Source organism: Globicephala melas, chromosome 12, assembly GCF_963455315.2.
Source record: "Globicephala melas chromosome 12, mGloMel1.2, whole genome shotgun sequence".
NCBI lineage: Eukaryota > Metazoa > Chordata > Mammalia > Artiodactyla > Delphinidae > Globicephala > Globicephala melas.
The window spans coordinates 38,081,356-38,097,919 of NC_083325.1; the positions used below are offsets into that span (position 1 = coordinate 38,081,356).

General features: G+C 38.7%; 1 long non-coding RNA gene across 1 annotated transcript in view; it reads left to right on the plus strand.

Annotated features, from left to right (window-relative positions):
* Window positions 1–16,564, plus strand: part of LOC115863999 (uncharacterized) — an 87,092-nt gene that overhangs the window by 15,105 nt on the left and 55,423 nt on the right. The window contains exon 2 of the long non-coding RNA XR_009566291.1: window positions 957–1,083. This is a non-coding gene — a long non-coding RNA (uncharacterized lncRNA). The remainder of the gene's footprint in view (window positions 1–956; window positions 1,084–16,564) is intronic.

The window sequence follows — 16,564 nt, forward strand, 5'->3', positions numbered from 1 at the left end:
ATTCTAGGACATTGACCCATTAGGTTCCATCTTATTGCTTAACAATGAACAATGTAACTGTCAAGTAGACTGGATACACTTGTTTGTTTATTACGCTCTCTCTAGGCAATTCTACCTAAGAAGGCAATTTATAATCAAAGGCTTGTTGGTGTGCTTGGAATTAGATCAAGGGGAATTACTGGCTGATCTTAAGGATCTTCTGATTCCATTTTCACTATAAGGTTATATCTGTGGCAACCATCTCCCTGGGCAATACTGAAGGCATACTGCTTTTGAGACTCTTTCTAAACTTAGGATGATGACCAATCCTCCTCAAAGTTTGAAATACTCTTTAGACATTTGTGTTAGTCAAAATCCCTCTATTTTTAAGTGTGGAGAGTCCCAACTCAAATAAACTTTAGCACAAATGGGAATTTTTTGACTCATGTCCCTGGAAAATGAAGAGGTGGATGTGGCTTCTCATATTTTCTCTCAAATGAAATCATCCTCCAGATTTCTTTTTCTATCTGTGTCCCTCACCCTCCACAACTCTTGGCTTTGCTTACCTCTGTGTGTTGACCTTATTCATTCCTACAGAAAGATACTTATTGGGCCATGCTGGGTCACCTATTCTGTTTTCGATCAATCAATATAGTCAAGAGAATGAGATACTCTTGTTTGGTTGGGTTTGGTTCACTTGTCCATCTGTGTGGCCTTGGGGTTTGAGTTTGCTTGATAATCTCACCAGGGGAACAAGTTGGAGGGAAGGAGGATACATTCCTCAAAGGAAGTAAGGATGATGTACAGACAAAAACAATAGGATCAGTAAACCGTATGGTAGCCTAAGATAAGAGAAAAAAATAGTTAAAACTAATTCTATCCTTGTTTAAAATCTTGATGGGTTCATCATGGATTTTTTGCCTTAATTTTGATTTTTAAAATATTGCATTAAATATTATTTATCTTGATTTTTTCAGTTTTTTGGCATCCCTTAAATTTTACATTAAGGGCAGATGTCTCACTCGCCAGGCTTCCTCACCCTAGACCTGGTCCTACCATGAAGAGTCAACTTACTTCACAGATTAACATGGTGTCTGACTCAAAGTAAGTGCTCAATAAATGTTTGCAAAATGAATAGATTTATGAATAAATTGAAAAGTTTAGTCACTGAGATGTATGATAAAGCTACTGTCAATTCTATCATTTTTTAATATACAAAAGTACACATTTTATAAACTTACGTTAAGCAAACATAAGAGACTGAATGATAATCAGAATGCCGTTTTAAAAGTTTGCAGTTAGAAATGTGAGACAGTAAACTTCTTGGAGGGAAGGGTAGAAGAGTAGAAAGGTTACTAATGTTTGTTGCGACCTTATACTGTGGATGTACTATCCACTATGTGAGGCATTTTGGATGTGTCATTACATTTAATACAAGTCTATGAGGTTGATATTTTTGTGTTGTTTAAATAAGGAAACTAAAGCTCAGACATACTTGCTCTATAACTGATAAGTGACAGAGAAAGGATTTTTTAAAATAAATTTATTTATTTTATTTTTATTATTTATTTTTGGCTGCATTGGGTCTTCGTTGCTGCACGCGGGCTTTCTCTAGTTGCAGCGAGCGAGGGCTGCTCTTCATTGCGGTGCGTGGGTTTCTCATTGCGGTGGCTTCTCTTGTTGCGGTGCATGGGCTTCAGTAATTGCAGCACGCAGGCTCAGTAGTTGTGGCGCACAGGCTTAGTTGCTCCACGGCGTGTGGGATCTTCCCGGGTCCCCTGCATTGGCAGGTGGATTCTTAACCACTGCGCCACCAGGGAAGCCCAGCAAAAGGATTTTAATCAAGGTCTTTCTGTCTAAAACACCCTTATTCTGGCTGCTGTGTTTGTTGGAGGCAAGGTAAGCTAGAGGGGAAGAAAAAGAGAAAAATATAGTGGTATCTGTCCACAGTGTCAAGCTCATGTCTTATACATAAGCACTCAGATATAATTATGAAACAAATGTGTAATAAATAAAATAACTCGCAATTGGTCTAGATAAATTAGTTATCTTGGCTAACTAAGGCATTATTCCCTTCTGAATTCTACTTTTTTTTCATTTAAACACAGAAAAGAAATAACTTGTCTCTTCTCCACGCTCCCCAAATCTAAAAGTAATTCACAATTATGGATAGTGGTCTGAGAACATTCATCGACACCCACCTCTCACCTAAAATCCAGAAAGAGGCATGTGTATGTGTGTGTATAACACACAAAATATGTACATGCATTCATTCTTTCATGCATTCAAAATATACAGTATTTATTGGATACTTACTATTTCCGTGGGACTGTTTTACATTTCTACATGCTACACACACACACACACACACACACACACACACACCTGTGTGTGTGTGTGCATATCAACTTATAATAGCCTGGAAAAACGAGAAAGAACTTTATCAGAAACATTGAGAAGTTCCTAAGAGATCTAAGACGGAATCAGATATATCTAGGAACAAAAATAAATAAAACCACAGGGACTTCATTGGTGGTCCAGTGGCTAAGACTCTGCACTCCCAATGCCAGGGGCCCGGGTTCAAATCCTGGTCAGGGAACTAGATCGCACATGCTGTGACTAAGAGTTCACATGCCGCAGCTAAAAGATCCTGCATGCTGCAATGAAGGTCCCGCATGCTACAATGAAGGTCCCGCGTGCCACAACTAAGACCCAGCGCAGCCAAATAAATAAATACTAAAAAAAAAAAAAAAAAAAACACAGTCCAAAAACTTCAGGAGAAGACGGTTATACAGATAGGACTTTGGTATCATACCAACTCCAGACTCAATGGATAAAACAAGCGAGATGGACAAGCCCTGGACGTTCATAAAAGTTATTAACTGAGGGGACGTAAAAGAAGTAACTAGGCTGGTTGACCACCAACTGTCTCCCACTCCTCCACTAAACAGCAAGTGGTAGCAATGCTTATTCATTGGTTAAAGAAGAATTGTGGACACTGAAGCCAGAGAGAGAGGGCCATGCTGCCTCAGCTAGCTCCTGACCACCGAGAGCTCCTGACCTCAGAAAAGAAGTCATTAAGACACTCTTCCTAGTAGCATATCCCTTCCCTTTAGTTAAGAAAAGGCAAGCTAGTATAACATATATTGAATTTATTGAGCAGGAAACTAAGGATTAACAGATACAAAGATAAACAGATATAAGAATCATCAAAATTTTGTAAAAAACCAGCCCCATATAAGAAAAGCACTGAACTCAACAAACAGAAGGACTAAACACTCAAGGAAAGCGGGTTTATAGATGATCTGTTAATAGAAGAGAGATAGTTGAAGAATAAATTGAGTGGAAGATAGAGGCTGAGGAACTTTTCCTTATTCATTTCAAAAGACAAAGAAAAGTTAATAGATCTAGAAGTTTCAATATTTATGTAATAGAGGCACTAGGAAGAGAGAAAGAGAGAATGCAGAGGAAAAAATAATGATAAAAGTGTATTTCTCAGAGTTTAAGAAAGATGCAAGTCTTTAAGTTGAAAATGTTAACCAAGATGAATGAAACAGAACCAACACTTAGACTCGTCATGGTGAAATTTTAGAACACTAGGGATAAAGATAAAGTCCTAAAGGCTTACAAAGGAATAAACAGGTTAAGCTCAAAGCAATGAGAATCCGTGTGGCATCAGATTCCTCACTGGCAACACTGCTGGAAGACAACATAACAATATCTTCTAAGATCTGAGGAAAAACGATACTGAGAAAAACTAGCTTTCAAGTGAGAGTACAAAATATTTTCGCATACCCAAAGATTCAGAAATTTTACCCCTCGCCCCCCAGACCTTCACTGAAATAATTATTTGGGGATGTACCCTAGCAAATGAACGATGAATCCAAGAAAAAGGAAGATGTAGGATTTAGGAACTAATGTGAGGGGGAGACTGGGTAGGCTTGAGGTACAGTGTATTCTGGATTACTACTAATGACCTTGTATCCTAGACCTCCAACACCACACCAAATAGGACCCATTCCAATTCTAGATGGTACTTAAGATTTTCATCACCAACAAGCTTCCCTTCAAAAAATATAATCAGAAATTTTTTTGGCCATAAGGGACTTTACCAACTCAGAACTAAACTCTGGAATATGGCTTTACTCTATTGTTTCTTATAGGGTTAGAGTTAAGAAAGTCACATTTGCTATGAAAATAATTACATGATATTTTATGCATCACCATATTTTGCCAATTGCAAAAGTTTGGATTAAAAGGTGGTTCTTTCTCATAGAGGCATATAAAGATGGGAACTGGTATAGCAAAATGTTCTGTGATGTCATACCCATCTGGGTTTGAATTATGACTCTGAGATTTGATCTTGAGAAATATATTTAGCCTCTCTGAACCTCAGTTTATTTACACATAAGGATAATCAGACCTACCTCTCAGGTTTGTATAAGGATTTAAGAAGTTAAAATACGTAAAGTATCATGGTGTGCCAAGAGTTTCAACCCTGGTTGCATATTAAAATCCAGGGGGCTTTTAAAAACTATAGATGCTCAAGCCCCACCCCTAGAGATCTGGTTTCAATTGGTTCCAGGTTGGTATATATATATATATATATATATATATATATATATATATATATATATATATATTTTTTTTTTTTTTTTTTTTTTTTTTTTTTTCGGTACACGGGCCTCTCACTGTTGTGGCCTCTCCTGTTGCGGAGCACAGGCTCCAGACGTGCAGGCTTAGCAGCCATGGCTCACGGGCCTAGCCGCTCTGCGGCATGTGGGATCTTCCCAGACCGGGGCACGAACCCGTGTCCCCTGCATCGGCAGGCGGACTCTCAACCACTGCGCCACCAGGGAAGCCCTCCAGGTTGGTATATTTTAAAAGCTTCCCAAGACCTAAATAGACATTTCTACAAAGAAGACATACAGATGGCCAAGAGGCACATGAAAAGATGCTCAACATCACTAATTATTAGAGAAATGCAGATCAAAACTACAATGAGGTATCACCTCACACCGGTCAGAATGGCCATCATCAAAAAATCTACAAATAGGGCTTCCCTGGTGGCGCAGTGGTTGAGAGTCCGCCTGCCAATTCAGGGGACATGGGTTCGTGTCCCGGTCCGGGAAGATCCCACATGCCGCGGAGCCTGTGCGTCCGGAGCCTGTGATCCGCAACGGGAGAGGCCACAACAGTGAGAGGCCCGCGTACAGACAAAAAAAAAAAAAAAAAAAAAAAAATCTACAAACAATAAATGCTGGAGAGGGTGTGGAGAAAAGGGAACCCTCTTGCACTGTTGGTAGGAATGTAAATTGATACAGCCACTATGGAGAACAGTATGGAGGCTCCTTAAAAAACTAAAAATAGAACTACCATATGACCCAGCAATCCCACTATTGGGCATGTATGCAAAGGAAACCATAATTCAAAAAGACACATGCACCAGTGTTCATTGCAGCACTATTTACAATAGCCAGGACATGGAAGCAATCTAAATGTCCATCGACAGATAAATGGGTAAAGAAGATGTGGCTCATACATACAATGGACTATTACTCAGCCATAAAAAAGAATGAAATTGGGTCATTTGTAGAGACGTGGGTGGACCTAGAGTCTGTCATACAGAGTGAAGTAAGTCAGAAAGAGAAAAACAAATATCATATTTTAATGTATATATGTGGAATCTAGAAAAATGGTACAGATGAACCTATTTTCAGGGCAGGAATAGAGATGCAGACATAGAGAACAGATGTGTGGACATGGTGGGGAGGGGAAGGGGAGTAGGATGAACTGGGAGATTGGGATTGAGATATATTCATTACCATGTGTAAAATAGATAGTGGGAACCTGCTGTATAGCACAGGGAGCTCAGCTCAGTGCTCTGTGGTGACCTAGATGGGTGGGATTGGAGTGGGGGGAGGGAGGTCCAAGAGGGAGGGGTTATATGTATACATACACCTGATTCACTTCGTTGTACAGCAGAAACTAACACAACATTGTAGAGTAACCATACCCCAATTTTTAAAAATAAATTAAAAAAAAATAAAATACAGGCTTCCCAGGTGATTCAAATAGTGGGTTGGCCAAAAAGTTTGTTAGGATTTTTCCATAACATCTTACAGAAAAACCCGAACAAACTTTTTAGCCAACCCAATATATCGACAAGGTTGAGAAAATTTGACAAGCATATATATGGCTGGCACAAAGTTAAGTGCCCAATAAATGGTAACTTCAAAAAATTGGGGGGAAAATGTAACAGAAAGCTTCTAGGTAGAGGTGGATTTAAGCAAGTAAGGCTTAAGTTTTCGGACCCTTCACCGGCACAGTCTCCTTCTAAGGCTCAGTGTGGCTCCTTAGAGTGAGGGGAAGATGTTAGCAGCCCCAGCCCAGTGTGGGAGTGCTGCCCCACCTAGGGTCATCTGCCTAGGCTATCTAATTCTCTTTCGCTTCACTATTTCTCTTTCTTCCAATTGCAAAAGCAATTTTAGATATTAGAAGAGATCAGCCAGATTTCAGAACAAGGATAAAAATTATTTCCTTGGGAAGACCTCAGTATACTCCACAAATAGGTAATTCTTGTTATTCTGTTTTACTAGTGTTGAAATAGACACCCAGAGATTATATCACTGCCACAAGTCACAAATCAGCAAATAGTAGCCGAAGCAGCATAGTAATAGAATCCGCAAGTCTTGTCTTACACTCCTGTGTCTAAGCACACTGGTATATCTCCTGGGCAATTATGCAGGTCTGTGCTGGGTGATCATGCATAAACTCCAGAGGATGGTGCCACTGACCTTTCAAAACTTGCCTCATTCCTTGAGTAATTGATGCGTCCTCAGGCCTTACTAGCTTGTGACCTCAGAACAAGGCCACGCAGCTTAGTATCCAAACTGCAGCTCTGAGCCTCTGGAGTTGGGAAGTCTGTTCCTCTGCTGGATCCACACTTTCCTCCCCACCTCCCACAAATCCAAGGAGTGTTTAGGAGTTACTTTTCATCTCCATCAGTCCGTCACTTGCGTGGGCCTCCTCCAAGGCCCTGGAAGAAGCCCTGGCAGTGTATTCAAATGGGTGTATGATTTTGTAAAATTTGTAAATATTTTAATAGCAATCAGTTGACTTCTGTCTCTTTCTACCACTTCTGCTCCTTTGCACTCTCCTGTATAGTGTGGTACTGGAACAGCTTTTTGTAGGATCTGGCTAGGAGGAAGGTAAATACTATACTATATGTATATGTTCCTCAAAAATATTTTTTAAAAAGAAAGTTAAGTTGGAAATATGCTATTTTTAGCAGGTTTAATGCCAGATGTTATTGACATACAATAAAGGCACATTTTTAAAGTGTACAATTCGGTAAGTTTTGACTTATGTATAGCAGGAGAAACCATCACCAAATCAAGATAATGAACAGACCCATCACACTCAAAGATTTCCTCATGCCTCTTTGTAATTCCTTGTTCCTGCCTTCACTCCCATCCCCAGGAAACCACTGGTCTGCTTTCTGTCAGTATAGATTAGTTTGCATTTTCTATAATTTTTCTATAAATGGAATCATACAGTATGTACTCCTTTTTGTCTGGCTTTTTTCATTCAACATAGTTATTTTGGGATTCATCCATGTTGTGTGTATCAGTAGTTTTTTCTTTTCTTTGCTAAATAGTATTCCATTTTATGGATATGTTACAATTTCCTTATCCATTCTGCTGTTGAGAGACATTTGGATTGTTTCCAGTTTGGAACTATTACAAAGCTGCATTGAACATTTGCATATAAGTCTTTGCATGAACATATGCTTTCATTTCTCTTGGCTGAATACTTGGAAGTAGAATGACTGTGTCAGATGGTAGGTATATATTTAATTTTTAAGAAATTGCCAGGTCTTCCAAAGTGGTTGTATCATTTTACATTCCCGCTAGCAATGTATGAAAGTTCTAGTTGATCCATATCCTTGCTAGTACTTAGTATGGTCAGCCTTTTATTTTAGCCATTCTAATAAAGGTAGTGGAATCTCACTATGATTTTAATTTATATTTCCCTAATGGCTAATGATGTAGCATATCTTTTCATGTGCTTATTTGCCATCTTTATAGCTTCTCTATGAAGTATCTTTTCAAATCTTTTGACCATTTTTAAAATGTTTGTGTTGTTTGTTTTCTTATTATTGAGTTTTGAGAGTTCTTTATAGATTCTAGATATTCTCAGATGTGGTCTGGCTCCATATGGCCAGGATAAACCAATCACCATGGATGACAGAATATTTCCAAAGCTGATTACTGAGTCTTGAATAATGTCACGTGTAGGACATCTTCTACCCTACCCTGCAATGTAGTCTATACACTGGGCCAAACCACTCTGTAAGGGAAAAATACCTCCTGTGTCTCCCGTACTCTCACACTACTACCACACTTCACATCACTTCTGCCACCAGATGTGCTAGTTTTCCACACATCTAGAAATTCTGTCACACCATCTGGGTGTCCCATAATTTAACTCAATTCTGACACTATTGGAGGTAGTATCAGATCACATAGTTTAACGTCTCAGTCCCACAAGACACCCCCCCCCCCCGCTTCAGATGCCAATTGCAAGTCCCAGGTTGTCACCTGTGTTTCTGACTGATCAGCTATACATCTCACAACCTACTCCTTGGGTTTGATAATTTGCTACAGTGGCTCACAGAACTCAAGGAAATATTTAACTCATGTTTGCCAGTTTATTTTAAAAGGATATGACAAAGGATACAGATGAATATCCAGATGGAAGAGATGCATAAGGCAAGGTATGGGGGAAGGGACACAGAGCTTCCATGTCCTTGCCAGGCATGCCACCCTCCTGGTACCTCCATCCTCCATGTGTCCAGCCACCTGGAAGTTCCCTGTACTTTTGGGATTTCTATGGTGGCTTCATCACATAGGCAAGACAGATTATTAATTCAGTCTCCAGCCTCTCTCCCCTTCCTGGAGGATAGGGGGTGGAGCTGAAAGTTCCAAGCTTCTAATCACAGCTTGGTCTTGCTGGTGACCAGCTCCCATCCAGGAGCCCACCAACCACTGCCTCATTAGAACAAAAGACACTCCTATCAGTTAGAAAATTACAAGTTTTAGGAACTTTGTGCCAGGAACCAGGGGCAGAGACCAATACATACATTTTCTAATTATTTCACACACTCTAAGTCCTTTTCATGGCTTTTTTTCTAGCATGGGGAGAAGACAAGTTCAGACCTGCACAGTAACCTGCCTGCGGTCTAACATTACAATCTCCCATGAGCAAATGCTTTAACAAAAACACACACACATCTTCCAAGAAGCATCACTTTCAGGGACACACCAGTCTACAGTTGCAATTAGAAAAACAAAAAACAAAACCAGCTCTCTTACTGGAAAGCATATAGTCTTGCTAACATTTGTTTCCCTGAATAAAAGGCTTAACATTTTAAGCTTTCAGATGCTTTACAATTGCCTGCAGTTTATCTTCACAGTGTCTCCAAGAGCAATTGATGGATTTCTGCTTGTCATTTGCATTTTGCAGGTTCCATTTTGGCAACTCTTCCCCAAAGCAAAGATTTTCATCTTTGCTTCTAGAGACAGAACATCTATAATATCATTTCTTCAGCTTCTCAAAACACTAAACTTGCTTGTCCACTGGACATTGAAAAAAAAAATATATATATATATACAAACATACATATATATGACTGTTGCAGATGTTCCATATAGTTATGTGTATATATAGCTGCAACTCTCCCTTCTATAGAACTTTTTTTTTTTTTTAGAACTTTGATTGAGGGGGAATGAGGAGTCTCTGGATCAATGAACAAGCACATTTCCAAACACCGGTAAAACTGACAGAAGAGTGAGAGAGTGACCCTAAATGGAGCCAAGAAGTGGATGGCAGAATTTTTTTTCCATCCTAAACTTTTCCCTGCTGCTATAACCTTTAGTTATACAAAAACAAACAAAGATTTTACAGAGGGGCATGGAATAGGAAAACTCAATGGAAATTAGAGCTAAAATTGTGCAAAGAACAGCTGTAGCTGATCTAAGACTGATAAGAGGCCACAGAGCAGAGAGGGAGCTGAAGGAAGTCAGGGGTCTTGGAATAACTTGACAGTAGTATGAAAATTAGTCGTATCTCTGGATCCCAGGAATATGAAAATATTTCCCAAAGTTTTGCCATTTTTTTCTGCCTTAATGCCCTTTTTGTTTATGCTGCTTCTTAGTTTAAATGAGAAAATTACTTAAGTCATTCTTCATCAGCTTTTATTGCAGAATCTTGCAAAACTTTGGAAACTAAAACCAAGTCAACCAAAGGAATTAAAAAATCACAGTTGTTTGGGAAACAGTTATTATAGAATCAAAAAGCATTATACTCTTCAACATCCTTTGACCACCTTATCATAGTCAATGTAGTCATCATCATTGTATAACTATTGTCTTTTTTTTAAAAGACTTTTTAAAGATTTTTTTTTGATGAGGACCATTTTTTTAAAGTCTTTATTAAATTACAATATTGCTTCTGTTTTATGTTTTGGTTTTTTGTCCGCGAGGCATGTGGGATATTAGCTCCCCAACCAGGGATCGAACCCTCACCCTTTGTATTGGACAGCGAAGTCTTAACCCCTAGACTGCCAGGGAAGTATTATTAGTGTTATCCATCTGCCAGGCACCAAACCACATGCTTTACACATTGTGTCAATATCTTTCAATATCTCAGTACAGCCCTATGTGTTAAGATATTATCCCCTTTTCACAGATTGAAAAACAGAGGCACGGAGAAATTAACTTACTCACAGTCACAAACTAGTTAAAGTGAAGTTAAAAATCAAACGCCAACCCATTTAACCCCAGAGTCAGGCTCATAACTGGCTCACCATATTCACACTTTCACTCAGTGATTGATACTTGTGGAAGCAGGTTTACCATGACCTAGTGAAGCTTAAATTTCAGGCCCTTTCATTTGTACAAGACCCTTCCAAAGCCTTGGGAGTGGGGGTCCATGATGATGTGTTCACATGACCGTAAATCTTTGTAAAATTAACAATCAGTTAAGACTGCTATCTCTTCACTCCAACTCCTCCTCCATCACACTTACCCTCACATCATGGGGCACTGGAGTGGCTATGGACATTTTTGGGATCATGCTGAATTGGGGGTTGGAGGATATATTTAATCTGAGTTTTATGTGATATTTTATGTAGTTCATAATCATGTTTGTGTACAGTTAAGCAATTGCTATCTATGTTGGTGTAGGAATGGCTTTCAGTAATTCTCTTAACCACTGATTGTGCCAACTCACCTGGTGTTGTGACAGTTAAACTAAAAGAGTAAAAATGTGGTGGGAAGAAAAAAGAAAAGAGAGGGAATTAGAGCAAATATTACATTTTTGACATTTTAAATTAAACTTGTGTAAGAATTCATAAGTCTTAAAATTAAGCTCCTTACTATTAGAATTAACTATTTTAAACCATTAATGAAATTAGGTACAGTATAATCTCTAAGACATTTTAGAGAGACTTTATTAAGTGTTTTATATAAATGATCATCATTTTTTTGGGTAATATGCTTGTATGAAGCAGCTTATTCCCCTGTGGTGCCTGATGAAGCATATATTTGATGTGAAGGAGCCCTGGCATATGATCACATGTGATGTGTGATAAATTTATAACATTGGCCTTCCCAGTCTGAATTGTCAGATGAGCAGTGAGAGGCCTACCTGGCACATACTTAATGAAGCATTTGTGAAGTGAATGAGCAAATGAATGAGTGAATGAATCATTAGATTTATAGGGTTTATATGTCATCAGATTTACATATCATTCTCTAGATTGAGACCCCTTGGTTCCGAGAGGCTGAGTGATTTACCTCCTAACACTCGATGGCAGAGTGAAACAAGGACCAGTTTGCCTGACTTTCAATCATGCATTCTTTAATAAGATTTCAGATCATGGATATTTTCTAGAAGGCTTTAAATAAATCTCCACCATTTCCAAGCACTAAAAGTACCTCTTTTATAGCCTAGAAACTGCTGTCCTTCAGTGGAAAAGAATTCCTCTTTAGAATATCTAGGAAATTAGGCAGTGATTGTTTTAAATATGCCTTCATGTTACCTGACCTGGTTCTGATAAAAAAGATGCCAAAAGAGTCTTGTGGCAGCCGGTGGGGTGGGGTTAGGAGTGGGGGGCGGTGGGGAGACTCTTTAGATCAAGGGTTTTCAAACTCAGAGTTTTGACCCATTAGTGGTTAGTGAAATCAATTTAGTGGCTGAATTTTTTTAATAGAATAAAAAGAAAATATCAGATTTCATTGCCACATGGTAAAGGAACTAAGTATTGCTTAGGGAAAACTTTGATGGACCTTGTCACAATATAAAATATAAATATATATATTTTTAAATTCATTAATTTTTTTATTTTTGGCTGTGTTGGGTCTTCGTTGCTATGTGCAGACTTTCTCTAGTCATGGTGAGTCGGGGGCTGTTCTTCATTGCGGTGCACTAGCTTCTCATTGCGGTGGCTTCTCTTGCTGCAGAGTGTGGGCTCTAGGCTCACAGGCTCAGTAGTTGTGGCACACGAGCTTAGTTGCTCTGCGGCATGTGGGATCTTCCCAGACCAGGGCTCGAACCCGTGTTCCCTGCATTGGCAGGCGGTTCTCAACCACTGCGCCACCAGGGAAATCCCTAAAATATATTTTTTACTGTGGATCATGGTCAGAATTTTTTTAATTAATTAATTTTATTTTTTAATTGAAGTATAGTTGATGTACAATATTATGTAAGTTACAGGTGTACAATATAGTGATTCACAATTTTTAAAAGTTATACTCCATTTATAGTTATTATAAAACATTGGCTATATTCCCTGTATTGTACAATATATCCTTGTTGCTTATTTTATACCAATAGTTTATACCTCTTCATCCCCTACCCCTATATTGTCCCTCCCCACAGAATTTTTTTTTTTAAACTAGTGTTGGTGACCAAGTGCCTAGAACAGAATAAGAGTATAACATTCAGCATAGTATGTATTTAGAAGGAATAAACCCAGGGGCGGAAATGTAATTGTTTTGGGCTGATGAGAAAAGGAAGGAGGAGGACTACCACATTTGGGCCAGCCCTTAAATGATGCACAGAGGACGGAAAGCTCAGAGCCTGTGTTGTAATGCCAGAGGTCGAGGCCTGGAGGTTTTTACAGAATGGGTAGACCTCCAGGGCCATGGGAAGCTTCTCATTGGATGGAGATTCAGCCTGAGCTGGGCCTGTGATAGAATTTGATATGGACAGGTTTGCAAGAGGCTAAGTTGAAGTGGAGATATCACTGGGCATGGGGGAAGATCAAGGTTGTTGACTATGAAGTTGGTTGAGCTCCAGTTGCAAGTGTAGTTGGTTTATTCAGTGCTAGATTTTGAAAGAGTGGCATGAAAGGATGTAACTAGAGTTCATTGGGAGTGAGTATAAAAACACTGGAGAAACTGGCACTGGGCACCTACTGAATTGTGGGGGACCCTGCAGGCAATGGGGTGGGGTAGGCAAGAACGATACATTGGGATTAAGAAGTCATCGCTATTACCTGTTTGTTTCAGACTGCTTAGTACATAAAAGTTATATATTTACAATACTGCAGTGCTATACCAAATAATATCCAAGTAGAATAATGAGTATGAAAGTGTTATATCCACCTTTTGTTAGCATTTTCCTAGTGAATCTTTTTCCATTCCTTTATTTATTTATTTATTATTATTCTTTTGCGTTACACGGGCCTTTCACTGTTGTGGCCTCTCCCGTTGCGGAGCACAGTCTCCGGACGCGCAGGCTCAGGGGCCATGGCTCACGGGCCCAGCCGCTCCGCGGCATGTGGGAGCCTCCTGGACCGGGGCACGAACCCGCGTCCCCTCGGCAGCATCGGCAGGCGGACTCTCAACCACTGCGCCACCAGGGAAGCACCCCCATTCCTTTATTTTTAACTTTGACATATTGTTTTGTGTGTCTCTTGTAAATAGAAAATATTTTCATTTAATTAAGAATATATCAAAATGTAAAACAGTGTTTTGATTAGGAAGGTGAATAACCGTCAAGATTCTTACCTTAAAGAAGCAATTATAAGAAAATACTAAAAATTATTAACTATATAACTGGATGGGTTAAAACAAATAGTTCACCAGGTAGCTTGAAATACAATTCATTAAATCTGAATCTATAAAATTGTAATTACGTTAGAGTAAGTGACCAGAAGAAAAAGAGGTGTGGAAGCAAATAGTACTATTAGATCACACTGAACCAATTTCAGATTATTAGGGATTTGACATCCCGCTATTGCTGAAAGAAAAAATGACAGAAAAAAAAAAAGATATGTGATCAATCTATTTTAAAAATCATTTGAGGCCTTGGAAAAGGGTCAGAATTTAACTTGAAATTTTTATATAAGAAAAATTCTCTAATAAATCTACATCTTAATGAAGTATTTGTCTTTTAGCTAAAAGAGTAAAAAATACATCAATCTTAAAATTCCTGGGAAAAAAACTTGAAATATGTTTATATTTATATAAAAATACAGTATAAAGGCTCCACTCTCAAGAATTCCAGGAGTTGAGTATAGTTTTATTGTTGTTATTGTTTTCATTTGTTTTTTCCAGTAGGAGGATAGGTTTTCGTTGAAATATTCATGCTCTCTTACCTGATCCACTTTGTCATATTGTGAGGAAGGCTGGCTAAGGATCAGAACCAGGAAAGTCAGCCTGCCCACACTGGCATCAAACTTTGGGGATTATGAGCATCAGATAACTCTCTGAGTGGACCTACTACAAATAGCTGTGAAATACATTATGCACGCTGACATTATTCAGGCAGCTGCATTTTCTGTTCTGATTATCTTTGCATAGAATAAGTTTTTTTCTCAGTTTCTGTGTTAACAGAAAGAGGGTTAAGATTGGATGGTCAGTGTGGTAAACATGGACCAACACAACAGTGCCCAACAGTTACCAAACAAATTCATTTTCATAGCCAAGCTAAGCCAAAACTTAAAACACAAAACAATCATATTCTCAGGTTAAGACAGAAATACTTTGTGGGCTATAGTGAGCTAACTCCAACAATAACATTTAACAATATATCAAAAGTCCCTTATATCAGCCATGATTAATTAGTATAAGGTAGCAATTATACCATTAATATGGAAAGACCAAGATATTATCTGAATGAAGTAGTAATTAAATCAGAAAGGATTTAAAAGATAACTCTGTCAGAAATCATGTCATCATACTTGCTGGAAAAATAATCATTGTTGAAGCTGAGTTATACTTGGAGGTTCTGTTTTCTCTACTTTTGTATATCTTTGAAATTTTCCATTAAATAAGTGAAAAGGAAACAGACAAAAGTTAGAAAAACCTAAATCACTTTTTTTTTACTTCTCTAGAAGTAAAAATAAAGCTTTAAGTGGCAGGTTATGGAAGAGTGAATGCTACAATGAGTATAACTAGACTTTACCACAAATTGAATTCATATTCATTAAAAATTTTTCATTCATTTTTGTGTGTATAAGCGTGTTGGTTTCAGTGCTCATAATATACGTGGTAAGGTTGAGTAAAATGTTTTTGTAAGTATATATCACAATATAAATGTCAGATATTCTTATTCATTCTGAAAATTACCAGTGGCCGATGTCACTGAAGCTGATAGAGGGCAGTATGGTCTTGTGATTTTTAGCAACAGATCCTGAGAAATGGGCTGTGATCCCAGTTTTGCTTACTAAGGAAGCAGCCCAATTCAATCGTCATTTAAGTGACATTCATTAAGGGTTCAACACCATACTAGAACAGCGTGACATAATGGTAGGTTTGGAGTCACACATGGGCTAGAATCCTGGCTTGGCCATTTATAGTCGTGTGATCTTGGGCAAAATAATTTAAACTCATTGGACCAGGCTCAGCTTCGTCTTCTGTAAATGGGAACAGTAATAGCTAACTGAGAGGGTTGTTGCAAGGATAAAATGAAATACAGCCCATTATGTATCTAGAACAGTGTCTGACATGTATTGACAGTATGTGCAATAAACGGTGGTTATTATTACTGTCTGCCCCATTGAGTATGATATATTCTCTCCATAGTGATAAGTAGAATATAGAAATATCCATAGTGGTAAGTAGAATGCAGAAATAGGTAATATCCTACTGCAGTAGGCATTCTAAGATAGATACATACGCAGGGTAGCCTAGCTCTTGACATGGACAGCATTATTCAGATGAAATTTTCTTGCATCAGTCTTTCAGGCTCCTTTACTTTGGGGGAATCTAACATTAAAGTTCCTGCAGCCTCCTGAGGCTGGCATTTTGAGAAATCAGCCAAGAAGGAAACAGGCTGAAACCTATTCCACCCTCTAACTTTGCACCTATTCCACCCTCTAACTTTGCAACCTATTCCACCCTCTAACTTTGCACCCACTAGCTTCACAGCTGGACCTCTCTTCCAGGTGCCCTTATTTCCAATTGATCTGACTCTAGGTCTGCCCCTGGCACCATGACAATTGCCTGGAGCTTCCAAAGTCAGATGCCACCACCCCTTTCTTATCCCTCATATCAGACCACCCCTTGCATGC